This window comes from Miscanthus floridulus, chromosome 5 (assembly GCF_019320115.1).
Source record: "Miscanthus floridulus cultivar M001 chromosome 5, ASM1932011v1, whole genome shotgun sequence".
NCBI classification, from domain to species: Eukaryota; Viridiplantae; Streptophyta; class Magnoliopsida; order Poales; family Poaceae; genus Miscanthus; species Miscanthus floridulus.
This window is the reverse complement of record NC_089584.1, coordinates 77806168-77821050: the sequence shown is the minus strand read 5'-3', so window position 1 is coordinate 77821050 and position 14883 is coordinate 77806168. Positions and strand designations below refer to the sequence as shown.

The following is a 14883-nucleotide window of genomic DNA, read 5'->3' as shown; positions in this document are numbered from 1 at the left end:
CCACAACGCTCTAAGACAAATGTCGATGCCTACAGCACTGTTAGGGCTTTGACATGCCTGGAAGGGCTTAAAGTGTCTGTCTTGTCGTATTCTGACGATACTTTCCTACAGGCGTGCAGGGTATGATTTTCGGTATTACGGTTGACTTGAGTGCCCTGCCTTATCTGTGCGCGTAGTTATGAAGGAGCAGTGCACAGACGTTGGGCGAGGCAGAGTCTGCCCTGAGACATCGGGTAAGGCGGAGCCAGCCCCCGGACGTCGGGCGAGGTGGAGTCTGCCCTCAGACGTCGGGCGAGACGGAGCCAGCCCCCGGACGTCGGGCGAGGCGGAGCCAGTCCCTAGACGTCGTGCGAGAGGCGGAGTCAGCCCCGGACATCGAGGAAGGCGGGGCGAGGTCGGGCGAGACGGAGTCTGCCCTTAGACGTTGAGCAAGTACAGCTCCGCGCTGGACGACGAGGCGAGACGGAGTCTGCCCTTAGATGCAGGTGTCCAAGCTGGGGTTCGGGTGCATGGGGCTGACGGGCGGGTACAGCTCCGCGCTGGACGACGAGGCCGGCATTGCCGTGATCATGCACGCTTTCCGCCGCGGGGTCACCTTCTTCGACACCGCCGACGAATACGGCGGGCCCTTCACCAACGAAATCCTCCTCGGCATGGTCCGCCCTTTCTTTTCTTTTTTTTTTCCTGGAGAGTTGTGAGCGTGAGCGAGTTTTACTGACCCGCGGAAGACATCGATCGCTGCGCACACTGCCGCGGGAGCAGGTGCAGGTGGCCACCAAGTTCGGGCTCCGGCGTGACGAGAGCGGCGCGCGGACCGTGTGCGGGCGGCCGGAGTACGTTCGCGCCTGCTGCGAGGCCAGCCTCCGCCGCCTGCATCGACCTCTACTACCAACACCGCGTTGACACCACAGTTTCCATCGAGGACACGGTTGACACATTCTACCTGCCTTCAAGCAGCTGTTGGTTGGTGTGTTTGCTCATGTGAATTCTTTGTTCGAAATTATTGCAGATTGGCGAGCTCAAGAAGTTGGTGGAGGGGAAGGTCAAGTACATCGGATTGTCGGAGGCGAGCCCGGACACCATCAGGCGTGCACATGCCGTGCACCTAGGATGAAAACAGTACGGATTTTTCGACCGTATTTAAAACCGAATCTGTTTAGAGGGGTTGAGATCTGTCCGTATCCGAGTCCGGATATCCAACATCCGATACCGTATCCGTATCCAAATACTCAAATCGCATATTTATGATGTCGATATCCAATCGTATCCTATCCGACATAGTTGACACTATCCGTATTCGAATCTGAATCCGGACAAAAATATAAAAACAAATATAATATCGGTGATATCCGTCCGTATCCAATCCGTTTTCATCCCTACGTGCACCTGATCACCGCGGTGCAGATGGAGTGGTCTCTCTGGTCTCGCGACATTGAGCCCGAGATTGTGCCACTCTGCAGGTGATTCATGGATTGCAAATTCTCTCTGGTCTTGCCCGATATTATCATGTAATAAGATTATTTTTGCTCTGTGGACTTCAGAGAATTGGGCATTGGAATTGAGACATACAGTCCTATCGGCCGTGGGTTTTTCGGTGGAAGAGGAGTGAGAGAACAAGTGCCCGCTGATTCTGTTCTGGTATTGATACATTCTAGCTCAGAATATCATTTCTTTCTTTTGTTGCCAAAAAAAATCATTTCTTGGTCTGCATCAAAATCTTTTTCTTAGTTCACTTACAGATTTAACTTTGACTTGTCAGCATGGGATTCCAAGGTTTGCTGCAGAAAATTTGGAGAGGAACAAGCAAATTTATCTGCGAATGGAAGAACTGGCCAATAAGCACCAGTGCAGCCCTGCTCAGCTAGCTTTAGCATGGGTTCTGCATCAAGGAGATGATGTGGTTCCTATACCAGGTGTGACCTTATAATCTCATTCTCTTACCATTGGCGATGGTCAGTGCTTCCAAACTGATGACTCAACGAGTTGATCACCCAAAGATGCATTTTCAAACACTTTTTTCTTGTATACACTTTCAGAGAAAAGTGTATTGCAACATATTCATAGATCATTAATGATTGGAAATAGTTTAAATGGCATCATTTGGGAGTAACCCTTTTCAGTTATGATATAATCTACTTTGGCAGAGAAGCACAACAATGTAGAGGAACACATCCAGTTCAAACGACCTTTCCTTGTCTTGAAGGGAAGCAACCTCCTTCCAATTGTGTGTGCATGATAGTTTGTTGAATAGTCTGTGCCATATGATCTCTTATTCTCTTTTACTGAGCTGTCAAATACTTTCATTCGTTTGAAACATAGTGCGATTTAACAGACTTATTCTCGAGTGTTGCACTTACTATTCCTTTGCAAGTTCAAAGCAAGTAATAAGGAAGTCATGCTTAATGGCTATACTATTATAGTCCTACATTTAGTCACTGACAGATGCTTTCTACAATTTCTCAGGGACAACCAAAATCAAGAATCTAGATTCCAACTGTCATGTGGGGCCGACAGTACAGCCGCCGGCCTCGAACACAAGGTGTAGCCGGGGCAGTCCCCAAGGGGACGCATGGCCGGGAAGAACCCAAGGAGGTTTAGGCGGCTGGAGGGGATGCAGTCTCTAAGGCAATTAAGTAGAAGTTGAAGAGATTAAGGAATTAATTAGCCAGCTAGCAGTTAATGGCTGGCGCAAGTAGCAATGGAGCAGAGCTCCTATATGTACCCCTGTACTCGTTGAAGGAAGTAAGAAAGAAGTTATTCCCTAATCTTCCCCTTTCTCTGCTATTCTTAATCTCGCCTCCTGCTAGGGTAGTCAGGCAAAAACCCTGGCACCTCCATTACCTGGTTCGAGTTATGAGCTGAGAAGTCAGGGGCCTCCAACTCTAGGCGCCCAGGTCCTTGACAACTTGGTATCAGCTAGCCAGCGATCTTCTTCCACCTCCAGCCCACACTCCAACCCTGCAGCCACCTCGCCATAAACCCCTGCTTCACCCACTGCCTCAGCAGCCTCCACATCCTTGCCAATGGCTGAGCCGTCCACCGCCGACCTGGCCAAGATGATCCAGGCCCTCACCACCACCATGAACGCCTCCATTAGCGACCTTCAACGGCAGGTCGCCGCTCTTCAGCAGGCGCAGCCACAGGCGCAGCCACAGGCGCAGCCACAGGCGTTCTCCGGCTCAGGATCACGCGGCTCAGGCCACGGTGACCACCACGGGGACCGTCCACCTCGGTTCCAGAAGCTGGACTTTCCCAAGTTCGATGGGAAATCTGATCTATTGGCCTTCCTTAACCGATGTGAGTCGTATTTCCATCAACAACGTATTGTAGCTGAGGAGCAAGTTTGGATGGCATCATACAACCTGGAAGACGGCGCCTAGATGTGGTTCATCCAAGTGCAGCAGGATGAGGGTACGCCGTCCTGGCGCCGCTTCTCCGAGCTCATCAACCTTCGCTTTGGGCCACCGATCCGCTCCAATCCCCTTGGTGAGCTGATGGCGTGCAAGCGGACGAGCTTGGTAGCAGAGTACCAGAACCGCTTTGAGGCGTTGCTTCCTCGCGTCGGCACGCTCACGGAGGCAAAGCGCGTACAAGCGTTTATGGTCGGACTGCAACCGCCGCTCAGCCTCGACATGGAAGTCCACAATCCGAAGTCCCTCATCATCGCCATGAGCCTCGCGCGCAAGCTGGAGCTGCGCGAGCAGTACTACACCGCTACTGTTCCAGCTCTGCCTGCGCCACGGCAGGCCACGCGCGGCCTCTTGATGGGGCCACCACCATAGCTGGCCTTGCCAACCCCCATCCCATGCAGCCGCCCCTTCCCTCACCGTCGAGGGCCGCCAAGTGAAGCGGTTGTCCCAATCAGAGATGGAGGAGCGGCGCCGATTGGGCCTCTGTTTCAACTGCAACGAGAAATTTGGCAGGGGTCACAACCGCGTCTGGAATCACATCTTCCTCCTTGGTCTGGCCAAGGCCGATGATGACGACAACCCTGAGCAGACCAACGCTGCGGTTGACAGCCCGATCATCTCACTTCTAGCCATGGCAGGCGTTCGCTCCAGTGAGACCATGCAGTTCCGCATCCAGCTGGGCAGGGCATCCTTACTGGCCCTGCTGGACTCAGGCTCCACCCACAACTTCGTGTCTGAGGAAGCAGCGGCATGCACCTCCCTCAAGCTTCAACCCTGCGGCAACATGAAGGTCACGGTGGCAAATGGGAAACAGGTGCCATGCCCCGATGTCTACCGTGTTGTTCCCTTCTCCATCGCCGGCGAACCATTCTCCACCGACTTCTTCGCACTACCGCTGGCTGGTTATGACGTCGTCCTCGACACCGAGTGGCTGGCCTCCCTTGGCCCAATCCTCTGGGATTTCGGCACACTCACCATGTCCTTTTGGCACCGAGATCATAGGGTGTGCTGGACAGGCATTGTCGGGGGCACCGGCCCTTCCCAACGAGCGTGCAGCGTGGCTGATCTCTTAACAGCCCTGCTGGACGAGTTCGCTGCGGTCTTCACCGAGCCGACCGGCATGCCTCCACCTCGATCTCGGGATCACTGCATCAACCTTATCCCGGGGTCCTTGCCGAAGGCGGTCTGGCCCTACCACTATCCCGCTTCACACAAGGATGAGTTGGAGCGCCAATGCACCACCATGCTGGAACAGGGGCTTATCTAGCGTAGCACATCAGCGTTCTCCTCCTCGGTCTTGCTGGTCAAGAAGGCCGATGGGACATGGCATTTCTACGTCGACTACCGGGCCCTCAACGCTATTATAGTCAAGGATGCCTACCCCATTCCAGTGGTCTACAGGCTCTTGGATGAGTTGAATGGCGCCCGGTTCTTCACCAAGTTAGACCTCCGCTCCGGCTATCATCAGGTTCGCATGAACCCAGCCGACGTGGAGAAGACGACGTTCAGAACCCATGATGGGCTCTATGAGTTCCTCGTCATGCCATTCGGGCTATGCAATGCCCTAGCAACATTCCAAGCATTAATGAATGACGTTCTCTGCCTCTTCCTGCGCCGCTTTGTCCTCGTCTTCTTCGATGACATACTAATCTACAACGCCTCCCTGGCTGAACACCTTTGCCATGTGCGTGCTGTCCTCACCGTGCTGCATCAACACTAGTTGTTCGTCAAAAGATCCAAGTGTGCCTTCAATGTTGACTCCATCACGTATCTAGGGCACATCATTTCAACACATGGGGTGCCCATGGATCCTGATAAAGTCTAGGCTATCGCTGATTGGCTGTAGCCCCGATCGACGTGCGCGGTCTAGGGTTTCCTTGGGCTTGCGGGGTACTACCGTAAGTTCCTCAAGGATTTTGGTGCCATAGCAGCACCCCTGACGGGCCTACTGAAGAAGGAGGGGTTCACCTAGAATGAGGCAACAGCCGTAGCCTTCGTCGTCCTCAAGACGGCCATCACTACAGCACCGATACTAGCCCTGCCCTACTTCGAGCAGCCATTCATCGTGGAGTGCGACGCTTCGACACATGGCTTTGGGGCCATTCTCCTTCAAGATCTGCACCCCATCGCCTTCTTCAGCTACCCTGCTACCCCTCGACATCAATCCTTGGCGGCATATGAGCGGGAGCTAATTGGATTGGTGCTGGTGATCCGCCACTGGAGGCTGTACCTTTGGGGACACCGCTTCCTGGTACGTACTGACCATTTCAGCCTCAAATTTCTTTTGGATCAGCGGCTGGCCACCATTCCCCAGCACCATTGGATGGGCAAGCTGTTGGGCTTCGACTTCTTCGTGGAATACAAGGCGGGCAGCACCAATACGGTAGCCGATGCCCTGTCCCGCCGTGACACGGAGGAGGCAGCTATCTTGGCACTATCGGAACCGCGCTTTGACTTCATCGAGCGCCTACAACAAGCTAATATTCAGGACCTCACGCTGGTCGCCATCAAGGAGGAGATCAGTTCCTCCCAGCGTGCGGCTCCTTGGTCCCTCGTCGACGGGCTGGTCGTGTTCTAGGGGCGCCTCTACATCCCGCCTGGCGCCCCCTCCTCTAGGAACTCCTCGCTGCCATTCACGTTGACGGCCACGAAGGAGTCCAACGCACACTCCAACACCTCCGCCGCGACTTCCACTCGCCGAACCTGCGTGCCGTGGTCCAGGACTATGTGCGTGTGTGCGCCACCTGTCAATGCTACAAGTCCAAGCACCTGCACCCAGCAGGCCTTCTTCTTTCCCTGCCTGTGCCAACAGCAGTTTGGGCGAACATCGGGATGGATTTCATTGAAGCTTTGCCGCGCGTGGGCGGCAAATCCGTTATCCTCACCATTGTTGATCGGTTCAGCAAATACTGCCACTTTATTCTGCTGGCCCATCCTTACTCCACGGAGTCTATGGTGCAGGCTTTCTTCTCCGACATCGTGCGCCTGCACGGTATCCCACAGTCCATTGTCTCGGACAGGGACCCCGTGTTCACCTCCATCTTCTAGAAAGAGCTGCTGCACCTCGCCGGAGTCAAGCTACACATGATGACAGCATTCCACCCACAGTCTGATGGCCAGACAGAGGCAACCAACAAGGTGATCATCATGTATTTGTGCTGCCTGACTAGCGACTGCCCCCGTCAGTGGCTACGCTGGCTGCCATGGGCGGAATACATCTACAACGCCGCTTTTCAGTCCGCGCTCAAGACCACGCCATTTCAGCTCGTCTACGGCCTGTGAGCCACCCTCCATCCGCTCCCATGAACCTGGCGAAACTAGGGTGGCTACGGTGGCCAAGACCATGGCTAAACGCGATGAAATGTTGGCTGATGCCCGGGCCCGGCTGGAGCAAGCCTAGGACGTCTACAAGCGGTTCTACGACAAGCATCACCACGGCGTTCACTACAGCGTGGGTGATTGGGTCTGGCTTTGTCTCCGCCATCGCGCCCCTGCCTCCCTCCACGGCGTCACCAAAGGGAAGCTGCGACCCCGATACTATGGGCCGTACTGCATCTCTGCCATCATCAACGACGTCGCCTACCGCCTCGAGCTCCCTCCCCGCGCCCGGCTGCACGATGTCTTCCACGTTGGGCTCCTGAAGAAGTTCGTGGGTACTCCTCCGGCCACCCCCCCCCCCCCGGCTCTGCCTCCTATGCATCATGGCGCCACATAGCCGGTTCCAGAATGTGCCTCACGATCTAGGCTGGCCCGAGGCGTCCGCCAAGTCCTGATCCATTGGCAAGGCGAGCCCTCGGCCTCCGCTACCTGGGAGGACATTGACAGCTTCACCGAGCGTTACCCAAGCTTCTAGCTCGAGGACGAGCTGCTCATCGAGGGGGGGAGAGATGGCATGTGGGGTCGACAGTACAGCTGCTGGCCTCGAACACAAGGTGCAGCCGGGGCAGTCCCCAAGGGGACGCATGGCCTGGAAGAACCCAAGGAGGTTTAGGCGGCTGGTGGGGCTGCAGTCTCTAAGGTAATTAAGTAGAAGTTGAAGAGATTAAGAAATTAATTAGCCAGCTAGTAGTTAATGGCTGGCGCAAGTAGCAATGGAGCAGAGCTCCTATATGTACCCCTGTACTCGTTGAAGGAAGTAAGAAAGAAGTTATTCCGTAATCTTCCCTTTTCTCTACTATTCTTAATCTCACCTCCTGCTAAGGTAGTCAGGCACCCTGACATCTCCATTATCTGGTTCGAGTTATGAGCTGAGAAGTCAGGGGCCTCCAACTCTAGGCGCTCAGGTCCTTAACACCAACATTGACTCCTTAAAGGTGAGACTGACAGACGAAGATCTGAAAGAAATCGGGAGCCACATACGTGAAGAAGATGTGGCTGGTGGAAGACATTTCACTTCATCTGCACTTGCCTCCTGGAAGTATGCTGATACACCAAAGAAACAGAGCTAAAAATACATCAAAGCAACAAAGATGCATGCGGTTGGTGTGGCACTCTCCCTGCAGATTTGATCAGTAACATTGTGGATGTGTCTTCGTGAATGGTCCGTGCTAAATAATGTATGAGAAAGAACAATGAAGTCATTGGATGTACGAGCAGGAATTTGATTTGCTGTGTACTTGTATGAAGCTAAGACTCGAGTGTATAGTTTGCTCATGGTTGTATGTTGTCGCATGAATTGTGTAAACCTACCATAAAGTTAGAGTAATGCGTGCGAGCTCAATCAGCATCTAGGCAGAAAAATATGCCACCATCTTTAGTACAGTACATATGTATTCTCACTTTTAATCGGCATTAGGACATGAGAAGGCGAAAGAAGGAAAAACCAAAAACAATTTTGCTGAGACTGCGCCAAGAAATGTGAAATATGTTGTGGTATCTTACGGATGCAAGAGTTTTACTTTAGGTCTCACTTGACCACAAGAATCGTGCAGAAATTTTATACGAATCAGTTTAATTTTACAAGAGTTATAGGAATTAGTTTAGTTTCATTGGAAAAATGTAAGATTAAGAAAACTTTCAATTTCACAAGAAAAACACAGAATCGGGAAACTTTTCTAGATTTCAAAGGGGGCTTTGGATGACTTGTTCGTTTGGCTGATAAGATATGGCTGAAAGTACTGTAGGCTAATTTGTCGTGAGAGAAAAATATTGTTCGTTGGCTGAAAAAGTACGGCTTATAAGCCAAGCGAACAGAGCGTTAGAAAAGGGAATGCCGAAGCTTCTACATTGCTTCTACCCGTTGACGAATTCACCATCAAATTGAAGTAAAGAATCATGGTTCTGATTTCTAGAGAGGATGAAAGGTGGGTTAGTTTTTGCTAGTACCAAACTATTCGTTTGGTTTAATCTGCATCACTCTTTAGCGCCCATGAGAAAACCATGTGATAGGATCCTTATCCTGCCGTGGCTATGAAGAGTGTAGGGATAGGAGATTGGAGGTCGAGGGCGAGGTTGACGGCGTTGGGGCGCCATGGCTTGAGCAGGGATGCAGCCGTGGCTGCCCTAGGCGTGCTCGAGGAGGAGAACGTGGGGGAGGCTGAGTCATGGTAGATGGCCCTTGATGCCAGGCAACAATATTTGCCTTGCTTGACTAATTTCCAAAGGGACCATATATATATATACACACACACTCAGCGTTTACAAGCAACTCAATCTTATAGATCCTATAATTAAGGAAATAAGAATAATCTACGTCAAAATTTGGTTTACGCTGAAATGTTATGAGAGAAAAACAATATTTCATAATTGAAAAATAACTCAAACGAACAGTGAATATCTATAGATAACAAATCCTGGGCGCCTGGGACTCGTTGCTGCCGCCCGTCCTAGCCACTTGCTCGGCCCCTGCGCTGGTACCTGACGCCCGTCGTAACACCATGCTTCCGAGCAGCGCATGTACCTACCAGAAGGCAAGTACTACTGCAGGATCATGGAGGGCTGGAGCTACTATATAAGCATCTTGCTCCTCTTTATGCTTTCTAAGACTTACACTGTAATTTTTTTTAATTTTAACACTTTTTATAAAATAATTTTAAATCTAACACTAACTGTTTTTTATTTTCAAATCTAACACTTTTGGCTGCGCCTATTGCCATGGCGCGGCCAAAGGTCTGTGCCACGTCATGCATGGTGGCGCAGCAGGGGGCTGACGTGGCGACGACCGGATGGGCTGACCATTGACATAGCGGGGCCTGCCGCGCCGTGATCGCTTGGCCCTGGCCTACCCGCGCGAGGCTCCATGCGCTGCTCCTCGGAAACCGCGGCGCCCAAAGACACGCGAGAGACGCGCCCGCGGCCTGCCGTATGGGTCTGGCTCTGGCACCGCCGCTCCACAACTTCTCCCGTCCCTGTGCCACATAGGGCACAGGCGCCGAGGCTGTGTGTCGCGTGTGCGCACCGTATGAACCACGCTGTCGTGCCCGGTTGGCCCTGCTGCACCTGCACGCCTCCCCGTCGCCGTCTGGCCTCTGGCACTCGCCGAAAGTTTATGCGGGTGTCTGGTCAGCATCAAGACGAGGGACTTGGACAGTAGGAACAAGAGCAAGGAGCACGGGTTTCTCGACTTCCGGAACATGGTCAAGTCCTTGGCGAGTCGCCACATGGATCGACAAGCTAAAGGCGTACAAGATTGTTCCTTGATGCCTTTCATTTACATGTTCCTTGTGGTTCTTCGTCCTGATGTTGTATTATACATCACGTCAAGTGATTAACATCTTTTACCTATCGTTGTAGATTTACCTGTCAGAAATCTTGTCTTATTACTGTAGCACTATATAGAGCTTCAAGCAAAATTTATATACATACAGAAGCACACAGATTTGACATAAGACTTGTGAACTAAGAGCACCAACTATCTATGATTCACCCATTCATCTCTAACAGTCAAATTAAAATCATAAAAAGAGCATGATCAATCTAAAAATTATCTCTAAAATAAAAAAATAGAAAATAGAAAGGTGGACCAAAAAATTCATCTCAAAACAACAAAAGAAATAATCCAAAAAAACCTGCAAAAATACAAATTACAAGTCTGAAATGTGCTGGACAAGCTTCATTTAACCAATCCAGCGAGGAACATCTGGATATAAAACAACTTATCATGCTGGTTCATGCGGAATACAAGCAGCACACATGTACTTTTATTTACATCAATTCTTCTTTCATATGTACTAGCAAGGAGGTACGTACTCCTAGCAGATATAGCATAGGAGCTTAAAAAATATGAAATTAGTCAGGTTAAAAATTATTCAAGGCACATTAGGGTAAAATGAAACCCAAAAGTACTTGATGCAAATATCAGGTAATCAAGAAAAGAATGCACATCATATAATTCTATTTTGGAATAGAATGAGCTGCAACTCTGCTGATAAATATAGCCATGTATGTGGGAGCATTCAACAGTTGAACATTTGCTGTTGAATGCTCCCACATACATGGCTATATTTATCAGCAGAGTTGCAGCTCATTCTATTCCAAAATAGAATTACATGATGTGCATTCTTTTCTTGATTACCTGATATTTGCATCAAGTACTTTTGGGTTTCATTTTACCCTAATGTGCCTTGAATAATTTTTAACCTGACTAATTTCATATTTTTTTAAGCTCCTATGCTATATCTGCTAGGAGTACGTACCTCCTTGCTAGTATATATGAAAGAAGAATTGGTGTAAATAAAAGTATATATGTGTGCTGCCTGTATTCCACATGAACCAGCATGATAAGTTGTTTTATATCCAGATGTTCCTCGCTGGATTGGTTAAATGGAACTTGTCCAGCACATTTCAGAATTGTAATTTGTATTTTTGTAGGGTTTTTTTTGGATTATTTCTTTTGTTGTTTTGAGATGAATTTTTTGGTCCACCTTTCTTTTTTCTATTTTTTTATTTTAGAGATAATTTTTAGATTGGTCATGCTCTTTTTATGATTTTAATTCGACTGTTAGAGATGAATGGATGAATCATAGATAGTTGGTGCTCTTAGTTCACAAGTCTTATGTCAAATCTGTGTGCTTCTGTATGTATATAAATTTTGCTTGAAGCTCTGTACAGTGCTACAGTAGTAAAACAAGATTTTTGACAGGTAAATCAACAACGATAGGTAAAAGATGTTAATCACTTGACGTGATGTATAATACAGCATCAGTGTAACACCCCAGGTGTTTGGCTTCCACATTTGCACTTGCATTCCATAAACATGAGCATCATTCATCCATTCATGAGTTTGGAATTGTCTGAAACATACTTTTGAAACATTGTAACATATTGTTACATTCTATGTGTGATTGTTTTAGGAAATGCATAGTGTGTAACGCTCAAGTGCAACATGTGCAACACACTTTAGTGAAACAAGGTTAGCAAGTACAATGCCACAAACTCATGAAACACATAAAACATGGTTTTGAAACAGAAGTAACAAAGTCACTTGTTTTCCTTGTTTCAATACATGTGATGCTTGATTTTGGTGTGACCAATGTGTGGTGTGGCTAATTATCCTCTTAAGCAACTTAGTTATACTTAGAATGTCATTAGGAACAATGCTCATGTTGATCATTTTGCCTAATTGGGTTTCCAAGTTAGGGTTTGATTATTTTAGACCCCTAGAGCTCCTGGGTTTGACTGTTTAAAAAGTGTAGCTTAGAGTGTTTGCATGTCTAAGCAACCTAAAGCAAAGTTGTAGCAAAGTATATATGGAACAAACTTTGTTTAGAGGCCAAGTCATGAAAATGTGTGGAACAGTCTCAAACATGGCCCACAAGTCAGGTTTGGGTGCTGATTCTACACTTAGAAAAATTTCTAAGTCATAGTTGCATTTACAGTTTGTTGGAGCTGACTTTGGATTAATGTAACTCGTGATTCATTGCGAATTAGCTGAAGGTTTCTATAGAACAATTGTAGACCTATTGTAGCTATGCAACTTTGATTCAAGGAGATCCTGCTAACTCGCCACCGATTTGGAATTTGGAAGGGACAAAAACTCGCTGTCAGGCCAGTTCCTTCGCTCTGATAACTGAATCAGCTTCGCGCTACAGGGCCAACTGGCAATAGGCCGCTGCCACCGTGTGGTCGCCACACGCCGTGGCTGGCCAAACACCGTTGCCCGGTGTTGTCCGATTGAAGCCACGTCCTCCTGCCTCTCTGCTCACTCTCCTTCACCCTCCGTCGCCTTCCCCGCTCGTAGCAGCAGCAGCAGCGCATCGGCTCCGCCATTGCCACCGAGCACGTGCCATCACCTAGCTCCCTCACCACCGTGAAAACGCTGCCTCCAGCTAGCCCGAAGCTCCACCGTAGCCTCCTTTAGCTCTTCCACCTCGCCGTTGGGCCGGCAAACCAAGGTAGTGGCCACATTTTTGGTTTCCGTCGCCGTCGTACCTCACCGGAGTCGTTGGAGCTCACCATGGCTAGCATAGCACAACCTCTCTCGTTCTTCCCTAGCCCTCGCCTAGCCTTCACCATCGCAAGTAGATGCTCCGGTGATGACGCTACCGCCATTACCGGACCAGCCACGCTGGAACACAGCCAAGCACCGCCGTGCGCCATGGTGAGCCGCCATGCGCCGTGGCTGACGTGCCTAGGGTTCCCTAGCGTCTAGGTTTAGGGGTTTAATCGATGCGGGAAGTCATGGCGAACGCGGAGGTACCCTCCCCATCGCCGGAGTCCTCACCGCTGGCGAGCTACGCCATTTCTGCGCCGTCGCAAGCGTCATCCCCTATTTTGTGTTGATGATAGGTGGGGCCTACTGACATGCGGGTCCCTGCTATCAGTCACTATGCTATAGAAAGCTAGTTCATTTGTTCTGATTTTGATGATATTTTGTAAAATCTATATCTTGAGTTTTGTAGATCCAAATTTGGTGGTTCTAATTTTGTTAGGATCACAGTGACGTGTAGTATTTAGAAAAAATATGACATGAACACTTGTAGTGGAAGTTTTGGATGAATTAAATTGAAACTTGAAATGTGTTTTTAAATGCATGCAAACTTGTTTAAACTATATCTTGAGTTCCTATGCTCCAAAAATTATGAAATTTTGTTGGTGAGGTATTCTCGCTTAGTAGAAGCACTGGTTAAAACTTGAGAGTCATTGCATGTATGGTTTTTGAGTTATAGATTTTCCTTTTATCATTGAATGATCCTTGTGTGAATTTTTGTAATTTATCTATGAATCCAATGACCATGAAATTTTGTGGGGAATGTCCTAGTACCTTAAGGATGCTAGAAAAAATATAAAATCTGTTGCTTGACACTTTTCACTAGGGTTTCCTAATTATGTCATTTTAAGCCTTTATGCCTTGTTATTTTTGTATAGGATGTCATACTTGCTCAAATGATGTGAAATATCTATAGTAGTCTACTTGGAGCATGTGGTACCTACTATAATTTTTGTAGATTAAATGGTGTAGTTTCCATATATGTTTACCATTTCCCCTAATTAATTAAATAAAATAAAGAAAGGCATTAATAGAAATGAATTGGTGGTGAACAGTGTACTTTCTGGTGTTCTTGTGATATGTGTGATAAGTGAGTAGAGTTAGTTTTGTCCAATTATTTGTTTACAACATAAGCTAATAAATATTTCCTGGTATTATGTTTTTCTGGATAGTTTTTGGGACTTTACAAAGTTCCCCATGATATTTTGGTTTGCTAGGAATGTGGTGAATACAAAAGTTGTAGATAACTTATGTATCTAGCTCCTATCAAAATTTGGTTATATTTGGCTCAGTAGTTTAGGAGCTATAGTCGTTCAAAGTTAGATCACAGTTTTGCTTGCTCTCTATCTTGTGGGGCCTGATTATGTGGTTTTGTAAATTCGACCTGGTAAAGGTTGGAATCATGCCTTGAGGTATGAAGATGAATTGTAGCCAATTTCACAAGGTTTCCAAATTGTCTTGTTGCCTATCATTTCGATTTGTAGATCTCCAGTTTTGGTCAGTTTACGGTACCGCTATATAAGTTTCTATTTTGCTGAAATACGAATAATTGTGGGTGATCAGTTGTGATGTTCTTGTTGATTGTTTAGGTGCTAGCCTAACTTGAGAACATGCTTAGGTGCAGGTGCTAGGTCCTTAACTGAAGATGAGCAATTGTACATTAGATTGTATAAACTTGGTAAGTTAAAGTGATTTGAATAGAGCTTAAGTCGGAAAATGCGGACTGCAGTAAGCATGTGCATTCTCCAAGCATTTCTAACTTCGTTCATGTGCATCCATGATATTTATTATGCGCATACATGCAATAGGTGTGCCGGAGGGAGTGACACTGCTGGAATTCGAGGAAGCGAGCCAGGAGGAGGAGCCCGAGGTGCAGGAAATCGACAAAGCGGCCGCCGAGGAGGAGTTGCCCGAGTGCCCTGACCACCAACCGTCCTCTTTCCTGAAAGGCAAGCCCCGGAGCATATTAAGTCTCCCATGTTTTTATAAATATCTTGAGTCTCTCTTATTGTTGATGGTGCATTAAGTATAGGAATTGGTTGGAAC

The 14883-nt window shown here is 48.3% G+C and overlaps 1 pseudogene; it reads left to right on the top strand.

Moving 5' to 3' along the window:
- Positions 1-479: 479 nt before the first annotated feature.
- On the top strand, positions 480-7858 carry LOC136454795 (probable aldo-keto reductase 1; annotated as a pseudogene).
- Positions 7859-14883: the final 7025 nt, after the last annotated feature.